At 38.4% G+C, this 11,647-nt stretch overlaps 1 pseudogene; it reads left to right on the top strand.

Moving 5' to 3' along the window:
• The first annotated feature begins 9,258 nt into the window (after positions 1–9,258).
• Positions 9,259–10,848, top strand: LOC102008680 (annotated as a pseudogene).
• Positions 10,849–11,647: the final 799 nt, after the last annotated feature.

Here is an 11,647-nt window from a genome sequence, read left to right on the forward strand (position 1 = left end):
AGCTTCCAACAGTTTCCCAAGCAGAATCAAATGTAATAAAATCTAAAAGCAGCTTGTATTTTGAAGACATATACTGAAAGATTTAAAGGCACAATATCGGGCTGGGGATTTAGCTCAGCGGCAAAAGCGCCTGCCTGGCAAGCGCAAGGTCGTGAGTTCGGTTCCTGGTACCGGAGAAAAACCAAAAAAAAAAAAAAAACACACATAAAGGCGCAATATCATGCTGTTTATGGTCAAAGTGAAATAAAGTTAAAGAAATAAAATAAATAATTTTGTTGTTTCCATATGTGCTATGCCCCCCTCCCGCGGACATTTCAGGTAACATGCTGACCCTTCTTCTGTCTCGATGTGAATTCCCATGTAATTAGTAGGATTTCATCCCAGTTACCAAGGCTCTGGGGCCCTTACATATTTCATCGACGATGACTTTCTGGCTTCCTAAACTTGCTTGGCTTTTCTTTCCTGGTATATGTATCTTCATGTGGAAATGCCACTAACAATAGAACAATCCTGACTTCACTTCCCAGGTGTCCTAAACCCTGTGTAGTCCATTAAGTTTCCAAATACTCCGAGTATCAGTGTCAACTTACTATGTAAATCTTATGTCGGGCTCCAACTTCTTCTGTCACCGCCATAGCTTATGAGACTGTTTGCCAAACATGAAGACTTGAAATGTGAAAATCTGGGTTTCTCTTTAGTCTTTTCTTCTCATATCGTTTGTTATTATAATCAGGGAGGAAAGACAAAAGGCAGGAATAATTAAGTATATGGGTAATCATATTCTCTAAATTTAAGAAATAAAATTGGGGAAAACAATTGAAATTGAGGCTGCCTTGGAAAATTTGTGACAGATAGTTATAAGAGTGAAGTTTAATAATCATACTGTTACTCTGTGGGGTTAAAAATAACCTTTGAAAATGTGACTATTATTACATGACTCTAATGGAAAATCAGGCTGGCATACGGCACTTGGTCACATTTTAGAAAGAAGCTAATACATGGTTTTTTAACTTTTTCTGCTGGTGCACTTTTTTCTTTGAAAAACAACTCTTCTGCCATCAAAAGCAGTTCTGGACTAGAGCGGACAGATTGCTTGGCTAGGATGTGTAAACGGGGGCTGAAAATTATGATTTTCCCTTCCCTATTTAGATACGAGTCACTTATCCGATGTTCAGGTCCACTCCGTTGGGACAGTGGGAAGAAAAAGTGTGAGGTGAGGTTGGAGCTGTCAGAATATATTCAGAGGCATTGGACCTGGATGGAGCCTTGGAGACCTTGAGGACAGGATTTAGCTACGAAACTGCATCAAGCTTTTCACTTGGGGAAATTGGTAAAGGTTGGCAGGTGATTCGCCCTGGTTCGTTTGGCTGTCACCGAGGGTGACACCCAGTTCCTTCAGCTCTGGACCCGTGTTCTTCGTGTTTCACCATATTGCTCCCTGGCCACTTGGCTATTTTGGGTGGCAGCTGTAGCTCCTTGTTCTCCATCCTTCAGCAAAAGAGAAATAAAATCAGAACTAGGAACGAAACAATAATCTAACATCATGAGTCCCCTTTTTTACCCACAGACTGAGATACACATGCTTATAATCTCTCATCCTGAGGGCAGGATTTAGTTATGAAACTGCATATTGTAGCACATAACAGCAGTCCTGGGACTAAAATTATTACGCATGCTTTCGCTGTTTACTGAATGAATTTTCACGTCTTGTTCCCAATAAAACAATCAGTTGTCTTTAGCCAAGAAGTCTGTTTGGAAAAGAATAGTCACTTAAAATTATGGAGAAAATAACAAATGTAAATAAATTATTTTGATTACAAAATTAGGCATTGTAAGCTAAGGATCAGCATGAATACCTTAGGTTTTATGGACCAATGGAAGACGGTGTGAGGTGGAAGATCAACCCACCCAAGTCTGCAGTACTATCAATGTAAACATCTGGAGCCTCACTTTTGCACAGACAGAAATTGATTCTCAATACAAGTAAGAAAAATTACCTCAACAGATAATACTCTAACAAACTTAAATGTGTTTATTTCACAGAAAAACACTTATTTTAAAGTACTGTATTTAAGTGTATACTGTAATAAAAGCCTATATTTTATTTAAGTATATACTCTAATATAATTTATAGTGTATTAAGCATACTTAATAAAGTATAAAAATGGCTTCTTTATTTGATGAAATAAAATAGTCACATCTTCATGTGGGGTTATATTAAAATTTTTGCTTTAAATATGTTTTGTGGTAGCTATTAACATGTGATAACTGCTTTGAGGACAGGCTAACTTTTGCCTTTTTCTTTCTATCCCCAGGATCTGGTCCATTTTGTACGAGTTACACATACCGAAGGTATTTAATTGATAGTGATGACATTATTATTGCACTTGTGGTAACACACAGTACATCTGAGTATGATAGAGGTATTTTTGCATTTCAAAGAATGCAACTCAGAAGGCACAGTCTATTTTATAGCCAGCCCTCCATGCAGCCTGGCCATTTCACTCTGTTTGTCAGTCCCTTTCACTTTTTAGGCATGATGTCCCAGATTGTGGAATCTTCTTCCATCTCCTTTCCATCACAGACTTACACATCTCTCAAGGTACTTGAATACCATTTCCTTTAAGAAATATTCTATAATTCCTTTCATCAGGATGGATGGTTCCTCCCACTTTACCTTTACAGTGGGTTTGTGATTTATTTTGGTTCTTGTGTCATTCAGCCTTACAATTGGGTATTTACATGTTTAGTTTATACACTGGGTTATAAACTCCTAAAAGGATATAACGTTGAAGCCAACCTACAGTAAGAATTAATAAATATTTATCAAATTGAAATATGCCCAGTTTTAAAAAAGATTTATTTAGAAGGCAGAGAATCGTTTGAGATACATATATTTTATCACGAATAAGGTAAATTTAATTTATTGTTTGAGACTGTGGAAATTTGTCCAACCGACATCAGAAAGAGTTTAGGTGCTCGGATTAGGTAAAAGAAGTGGCCATTTGGCTAGAGAAAAGCAGAAGAACAGCTGGTACTAAAATTACTCTATAAATTTTATTGTACATTGGAAAGAATGTTGAATGACTACACACATTTTACTGTTTTAATAATTAATTGGGGAGTACAAATTTTTTATTTTCTTTTTTTTGGTTTTTTTTTTTTTTGGTTTTTCTCCGGTACCGGGAACGGAACTCACGACCTTGCGCTTGCCAAGCAGGCGCTTTTGCCGCTGAGCTAAATCCCCAGCCCCAGATTTTTTATTTTCATGGAATTTGTATTTGAGGAAGACTGCCTATTAGTTTAGATTTTAACATGTATTTTAAAATTAGCTCAATCACATATTGTGTTAGTCAGCATTTGGAATTTGTGTTTAGATTCTGAAACTCACATTAATCAAAATCTGAAGTTCACACATGTTCTAACACATGGGAAAGAACCTGGCTGGCCTCCTATATTGTCAGTGGAGGGGATCATACACTGCTCGTGTCCTCTATGTCCCATCAGTCATATTCCCTGGGAGGGGATGCAGGATGGAGTGTGCAGATACTTTTGTGTGTATTTGGTAAATAAATATAGCAACTCTTTGTATGAGCAGGATGTAGGTTATATGATACAGTGATTATGGTTCCTTTGGAAGGAAAAAATGAGGTCTGTACCAATGCTTTCAAATGATAGAAGTTTATTCCTAGATTGAGAAAGAATTTTGAAGTGATTTACTTCCCAAATTGGACCCAAGTTCACAGTTTTCCTGGAAACCCTCAGCAGTGGAATCCTGTCTTTTGGCCATTGGTGGAGACAGAGGCAGCCTGTTTCTGGTGTAATGTCAGAGGGACCGCTCTGTGCCATCGGGCCTGGAGTGGGTGCAGTTAAGACGGGTGAGGTGCCAGCAGCCCGGGTAAAGTACCACACCAGAGTGGCACTCAGGAGAAGGGCCTGAGGGCTGCCATCAGCCCTGGGCATGCCTGGGTGGGTTTCCCTTTTCACGCCCTGCCCCTATACTTGGAAATCTGGATGGCACATGCATTTTCCTGGCTGTCCTCCCGAGATGGTTTAAAGCTCTACCCAAGATCTTTTATTGGAGCATTGGCACTGGTTTAGATCACTGGCCAAGCTGCTTTCAGCTTCCAAGCTCAGGTTAGATTAAGCCAGTCAATATTTATACTCATCATAACTGCTATTTGTGAAGCACTCTAATTCCTGCTCACAATGCAATGTGATACAACTTACACAGGGTAAAGAACTATTGCTCCTGTTAAATTATAGCAGTAAATGCTAAAATTAAAGTTAAAATTATCTTAATTGAGAGGATATGAGTTTTGGTTTTTGGAAAGATTTTGTGCAAATAATGAAATGCCCAAAAGCAATCAACAGAAGATCAAATTGTGTGAACTCAAGGCTTGTTATTAAGAGCCTTCCTTGAGCTATTTGAAAAATGCCCACATTCTCAAACAAACTAAATCTATGTTGTTCCTGATAAAAGATATGTATCTCAAAGCATTCTCTGCCCTCTAAATAAGTCCTTTTGAAAATTGGGCATATTTCAATTTGATAAATATTTATTACTTCTTACTATAGGTTGGCTTCAATGCTACATGCTTTTAGGAGTTTCCTTTTAGGAGTTTATAACCTAATATGTATAAACTAAACATGTAAATATCCAATTGTAATATGAGAATGTTATAAGAACCAGAGTAAATCACAAACCCATTGTAAAGGTAAAGTGGGAGGAACCATCCATCCTGATGAAAGGAATTGTAGAATAGTTCTTAAAGGAAATGGTATCCAAGTACGTTGAGAGATGAGTAAGTTTGTGATAGAAAGGAGATGGAGGAAGATTCCGCAATCTGGAACATGGTGCCTAAAAAGTAAAAGGGGCTGACCAACAGAGTGAAATGGCCAGGCTCCATGGAGGAACAGCTATAGAACAGACTGTGCCTTCTGAATTGCATTCTTTGAAATGCAAAAATACCTCTATCATACTCAGATGTACTGTGTATTAGCACAAGTGCTATAATAAATGCCATGGAATTTGTATTTGAAGTAAATTTCTAATCTGTTTAGATTTTAACATTTATTTTTAAATGGGCAGCAGACTCCTGCATGGTGAAACATTAGAAGGGCTGACTCTAAGGAAGGTTAGCTTATGGCAATAAGGAGTTTATAATATCGCTGGTGCCTTTCTTTTGAGTTATTGTCGTTGACTAAGAGAGTAAATCATCAAATAATCATGTATTACATTTATTTTTTGAAGGTATAAATGTGATTATGGGTAAAGCACTAGGAAAGTTTGGCCACAGTCCTGAATAATGTATCTTATTTTCTACTTTTTCGGGACACAATTTATAGTTAACGTGTTCAGAGCCCTTCATAAGCCTTCTTTGGTGCCAAGAAATTGGTGTGGGTCATTAAAGTTATTTTTCACAGCATCTCTAGATGTAGGTGTCGTAGTTATCTCTACTTTACAGATGAGAAAATGAATCTAAAAGAGATACACTAACTTGACTAAAGGAAGTTTGGTGACTTGGCCAAAGTCATAACCTGGTTAAGTAGGGAAGGTTGATCTGGGTAAAGGCAGTCTGATTCCAGAAACAAGCTGTTACACCATTGTGCCAACTTGTCTTTGTTGATAACTCTGAAATGTTAGGAAAGGGATCTACTCCACGAGCTCCTTGCATTATTCATTTAGCTGTGGCAATCCCCCATGATTGTTATGGCAATATGCTCTTTGGTGCTATTTGGGCTCCCAGGTATTTCCTTTGAAAGGCATCCTACAGCTGCCGCCAGAATTACCTTCTGAAAACAAAAGTCTCCTCATATCCTTGTTAACAGTGTCTGATTTCTATTAAGAATAAGTGTAGGCTTTCTCCTGTGGCATATACTGTCCCTTTCTTGGTCTGACTTTCCTTCAAAGTCCCAACACTTGTCCTCATGCCTCTCAAAAGTCCCAACCATACTGAAATACATGTTAGTACCAAAATTTGAGACGATTCTATGTTCCTTTAAGACGTTACTTTCAAAATACACTTTGAATGTTCATGTAGGGGAAAAGTTGAAGTAGGCAGACATTAGGCCAAATAAGTAGATTGGATTTCAAAAAATTTTTAAAAGTTCAATGACAGCTTAAGGGGTTTGAAATTTGTGAAGCAGCCAATGAAGAACTTTTGGAAACTTTCAAACAAGGAACTGCTCCCCCACCAAGTGGTTTTTAGAAGGATTTGCTTGTAGAAGGCAAAGTCAGCCAGTAGATTTTGTCTGCATAGGTCACTGTGAATCCCAAGTGCCATGAACACTGCCTGGAATAATATAAATATTTGTTAAATGAGTAAATTACAAGGTACCTCCTGGAATTAATGTTTACATCATTGCATTCTCCCCGTCTCTATTTTGATCTCCATCTCTCTCCCTCACACACATACCCTTTCTTTTTCATCCATTTTGAACTCCTTCCTCTTTGATGATTAATGCATAATTTTCTTTCTTTATTATAATTATTATAATTCACATTTCATAAATATTTCTCAATTATTTATTGCTACAAAATCAGTTTGGAGGATTTTTTCATACTTGATCACCTGTAGTCCTTGCAAAAACCCAAAGAGATAAGTATCATGACACTCATTTTACATGTGATTGGTGCTCAGAAGTCATATCTTTAAGCACAGTAGACCTCTGGACCCAAAGTCTGGTCCTCTTTACAATATACTAAGTGAGATTCACACATGATTCCTTTCTGGTCTCTGATGAAAACTCAGAGACCAATTTCCCCATTATTAGTTATCTTTCCTTAAAACAAGGATAAAGAAGTAGCCAGGAATAGTGTGACTGTGCACATCTGTAATTCCAGCACTTGAGAGGCTGAGGCAGGAGGATCGCCTTGAGTTCGAGGCCACCCTGGACTACAAGTGAGTTCAAGTTCAGTCTGAACTACATAGCAAGTTCCTGTCTCTCAAAACCCCAAGCCAAAACCAAAACCAACCAAGCAACCAAATGATTCCTTCAAACAACAACAGCAACAGCAATAGCAACAGCAACAGCAGCAGCAGCAGCAACAGCATAGCAACAGCATCAGCATCAGCAGCAGCAGCAGCAGCAGCAAAACGAAGGGTAGCGAAGTGAGGACAAGATGATGAGATGGAGCAGGACTGTGAAGAGATTTTTTTTTCTCAAAAGACAGTAAAGATGCAAGTGTCTTGCCATCAGAGTAGATGCCATATAGAAGTGTGAGGCTAGTTTCAATCAAGATCATCTTAAGGATCTGGTGGGAAGTAGAATTAATTGCTAGAGTGGAAGCTTTAGTTAGACTTGAAAAGCAAGAAGGATCCTTATTCTACAAATGAAGGAAGAAAATGGAGAAAATGGTAGCATCCCATAATAAATTGTCAAACAGAAGAGGCAAGAGGACCATAGGAGATTTTGTCAGTGAACTTAGTCACTCTTGACTATCCCTCTTAAAGGTATAGAAAATTGTTTGGCTACAGAAAATTTGGGGGTAATGGCTAACTAAGTATCACGCCCTAGAGAGACAGAAGAGCCTGGTTAGCTTTGTTACTTGGTTCAGAGCATGGGCTATGAAGTTAAATTGCCTGAGTTTTAACCCCGGTTCTTGCATGACCTTGGAAAGTTATTTAACTTCTTGGTCTCCTGTCCTCACTCGTTAGCAGGATGATATACTATCACACTCACAGGCTTGTGATGCAAATGAAATGAGTTGAAATATCTAAAGTGCTAGGACCTGTAGTGCAGATACAAGAAGCCCCATAGGAGATGGAACTGCTACTGCTATGTGTCTCAGTACCCCAGTACCCTAATTATCTTAAAGATTGTTTTTTCTTTTTATATAGTGTTTATTTTTTACTGGAAGATATGGCTTAGCCTTACACTGGAAATAAAACATGGTTGTTCTTTCCTGTTCTTTTAAAACCATGTCTGTGTCCATGGAATGACACACAGACAATTAACACTGGCCTTAATTCAGCTAACAGTTTGTGATGAGTAGTATCTGTGCTTTTTTAATTGCTTTATTTTTGATTAAATAATTAAGCAAGTGTACTCAACTGAGGCTATCATGGATAAAATATCTAGTTTAATGCCTTAATTTGGAATACTGTGATAAAACAATAAAGACAATTCATTTATTTCAATTATGCTCTAATCTCCTAATGAGTTCTGGATTACTTCTGAATAAAGAAATTTTGCATTCCAAATTGCCATAGAAAACTCTAACCAATTGCTCCCTACTTATAAATTAGCCTGCTGCTGGACTTCAGCCAAAACACAGAAAACTTTAGACTTCAGGGGAAACTGGGTAAAGAATTTAAGCTTTGCATTAATAACATACTCCTTGCTTGAAAACTGCTACCTTTTTCCAGTATGACATGTTGACTTTCTGAAATTTGGTTATTTTGATATGTGCTTGTAAGTAGTGATAATTGCTAGTATGAAATTTCAGCTGCCACCTTAGAGAATTTTGAGAAAATGAAAAATAATCCTGATAATATATGTCTGCACTATATATATCTAACTTTACTTCCTTAAGGTTTGTTTCAAGAAAATCTTTTTGAGGGAGCTGGGGATTTAGCTCAGCGGCAAAGCACCTGCCTGGCAAGCGCAAGGTTGTGAGTTTGGTTCCCGGTACCGGAGAAAACCAAAACCAAACAACAACAACAAAAATAAATTAAATAAATAAATAAATAAAAAGAAAATCTTTTTGGGTTTGCCAAGGAAAGCTTCAGAATTGGCTCTCTTTACTATAAATGGTAAAAAAAAAAATCATAGTACAATCATGAAGGAAGCCAACTAGTGATTTTTCTAAATCTTTTGTAATATTGTAATAACATCCTTTTAACTGGAATTGTCTTTTAATTTATCCACCAAATTACCTGTATGGATATTTTAACATTATTTTAATGATATAGAAACATAGCTTGACTAAAATTAAAATGAACATACACAACATGACAATGTATGATATGTCCAGAAAATTGAATCCTTACTCAAATGCCAAGAGAAATTACTGTAGAGGAACATATAGTCATGAATTAGCCTATTTTTTCAAGTATAGCTTTGAAAGTTGTAATAGACATTTAAAGATAGGAAACAAGGCGAAATGATCAGTGTTAGTTAAAAAGTCAAGGATTATAAGAAGCAGAATTAAAGTTTTAAAATGTATTAAATAAAGTAGTTGGGCCGGCGGGCGCCTGCCGAGGAGTCTAGGCGGGTCCTGGGGCGAGGGAACCAGCGACCGCTGCGGAAGCATGAAGACGGGGTGAGGCGCCAGCCCCCGCGCTTTCCCGGTGCACTGGCACAGGGATTGATCTCAAGATGCCGTTAGTGAAAAGAAATATTGATCCTAGGCACTTGTGCCACACAGCATTGCCTAGGGGCAGTAAGAAGGAACTGAAACGTGTAACCAATATTTCCTTGGCAAATATAACTAGAGAGCTAAGTAGCCTAAGTAAATATGCTGAAGATATTTTTGGGGAATTATTCAAGGAAGCACATAGTTTCTCCTTCAGAATTAGCTCATTGGGGGAACGTGTGGACCACCTATCTGTTAGTGTTACACAGCTTGACCCTAAAGAGGAAGGATTGTCTGCGAGATATAACAATGAGAAAAGCTTTCTGAAGTTCTACAGTTCAAGATCAGCAACTTTTTGACTGCAAGACTTTGCCTAGTTCATTACAGGAAACATATGATATTTGTGAACACCCTCCACCTCTCAGTACACTCCCTCCTTATAGAGATGATGATGGTAAAGAAGGTTTGAAGTTTTATACCAATCTTTCAGAGAGAGTGGCAGAAGCTGGCCCAAGGTCCAGAGCTGGCTGAAGATGATGCTAATCTCTTACATAAGTATTATGAAGTTGCTAACGGCCCAGCCTCTTACTTTGAAACAAGACCTCAAACATATGTGGATCATATGGATGGATCTTACTTTCTGCCTCGCCCTTTAGTCAGATGAGTGAGCTTCTCACTAGAGCTGAGGAAAGGGTCTTAGTTACACTGCTGGAACCACCTTCACATCCACCCATGCGCGGAGCAGGAGATGTGAAACCCATACCTACCTGTATCAGTTCTGCTACAGGTTTTATAGAAAATTGGCCTCGGTCACCAGCCACAGGCAGAACACCTGTGTTTGTGAGTCCCCTTCCCCACTTCCTCCACTGCCCCTTCCATCTGCATGGTCAGCTTCTCCATTAAGAGCTTCAATGACTTCAACTTCTCCCCCGCCAATATCTCCCCCACCTCCACCTCCAGCCACTGCTTTGCAAGCTCCAGCAGTACCACCACCTCCGGCTCCTCTCCAGATTGCCCTTGGAGTTCCTCACCCAGCTCCTCCTCCAATGGCACCTCCTCTAGCACAGCACTCTACACCAGTAGCTAGAGCTGCCCCAGTGTGTGAGACTGTACCAGTTCATCCACTCCCACAGGGTGAAGTCCAGGGCTCCCTCCACCCCCACCACTGCCTCCTCTGCCTCCACCGGGCATTCGGCCATCATCGCTTGTCACAGTTGCAGCTCTTGCTCATCCTCCCTCTGGGCTGCATCCAACTCCATCTACTGCCCCAGGTCCCCATGTTCCATGAATGCCTCCATCCTCCATCACAAGTTATATCTGCTTCTGAGCCGAAACATCACCCATCAACCCTACCTGTAATCGGTGATACTTGGAGTGTACTGCTGGAAGCAGTAGGAAAAGATATTCAGCTACGCAAAGCAGAAGAGCAGCATGCACAAGAGGCTAAGCATTGACAATGATGTTGCCACATCCTCTCTTGACGTGTTGCTGAGGAATATAGTGACAGAAGAGATTCAGAATTTGATGGAGTAGATTGGTTGGAGTAAGAGAAGTGCATTGATAAATATTACAGAACTGAATGCAGTGTCCTTCGTGGTGCTGGTTCTTTGAAAATACTCATTCTAGTGTTTTGCATACAGTTCAAACTAAATGCTTTACAGTGGCTTATCTTTTTTTTTTTCCCTGAAAGGACATAATTTGGTCCAATAAACCACTAAGTATTGAGCAGGGACAGCTGCCATTAGAGTGGCAGATTCAGTTTTTTATATAATTTTTATATAATTGTGCATTTTGTGAATTAAAGAAAGCAACTGTGGTTGAAATCTTGAGGGCAACTGTATCTATTAATGAACCTTATCCCATTTCCTGATGTTTTTAAAAAAGAAACACTGCCTTGAATATATGAATACACTCAGAAAGCACATTTATTTTGTAGTGTTGAATTCTCTTAAAGGAATGCTTAAATGTTTTTATGATTTTGTTTTAAATACTCACTTTATTTGAATGTTTAGCAGTACCCTTTTCCCATGTACGTATTGTGTGGTATGATTCTGCTTACCTATAGGAGTTTACTTTTTTTTTCATGTGAAATACTCTGAATGAAACATACATGTACCTTACATAACTGTTGAGAATGACAGCCTGATTTAATAAATGATTCATTTTAAAAGTTAAAAAATAAATAAATAAAGTAGTTATAACAAAGTTTTATAGACACTGAAAATCACAATGAAGTATAGTGTTCACTAAAAGTCATTTTCCATTACTAAAGGTTTATATAGTAAACATTTACTAATACTTCTTGGGCTCATTTTAACTTATTTTCCTTTTGAGAAAGTACATGCA

The sequence above is a fragment of the Chinchilla lanigera genome, unplaced genomic scaffold (genome assembly GCF_000276665.1).
Source record: "Chinchilla lanigera isolate Chin_1 unplaced genomic scaffold, ChiLan1.0 scaffold00002, whole genome shotgun sequence".
Lineage (NCBI taxonomy): Eukaryota > Metazoa > Chordata > Mammalia > Rodentia > Chinchillidae > Chinchilla > Chinchilla lanigera.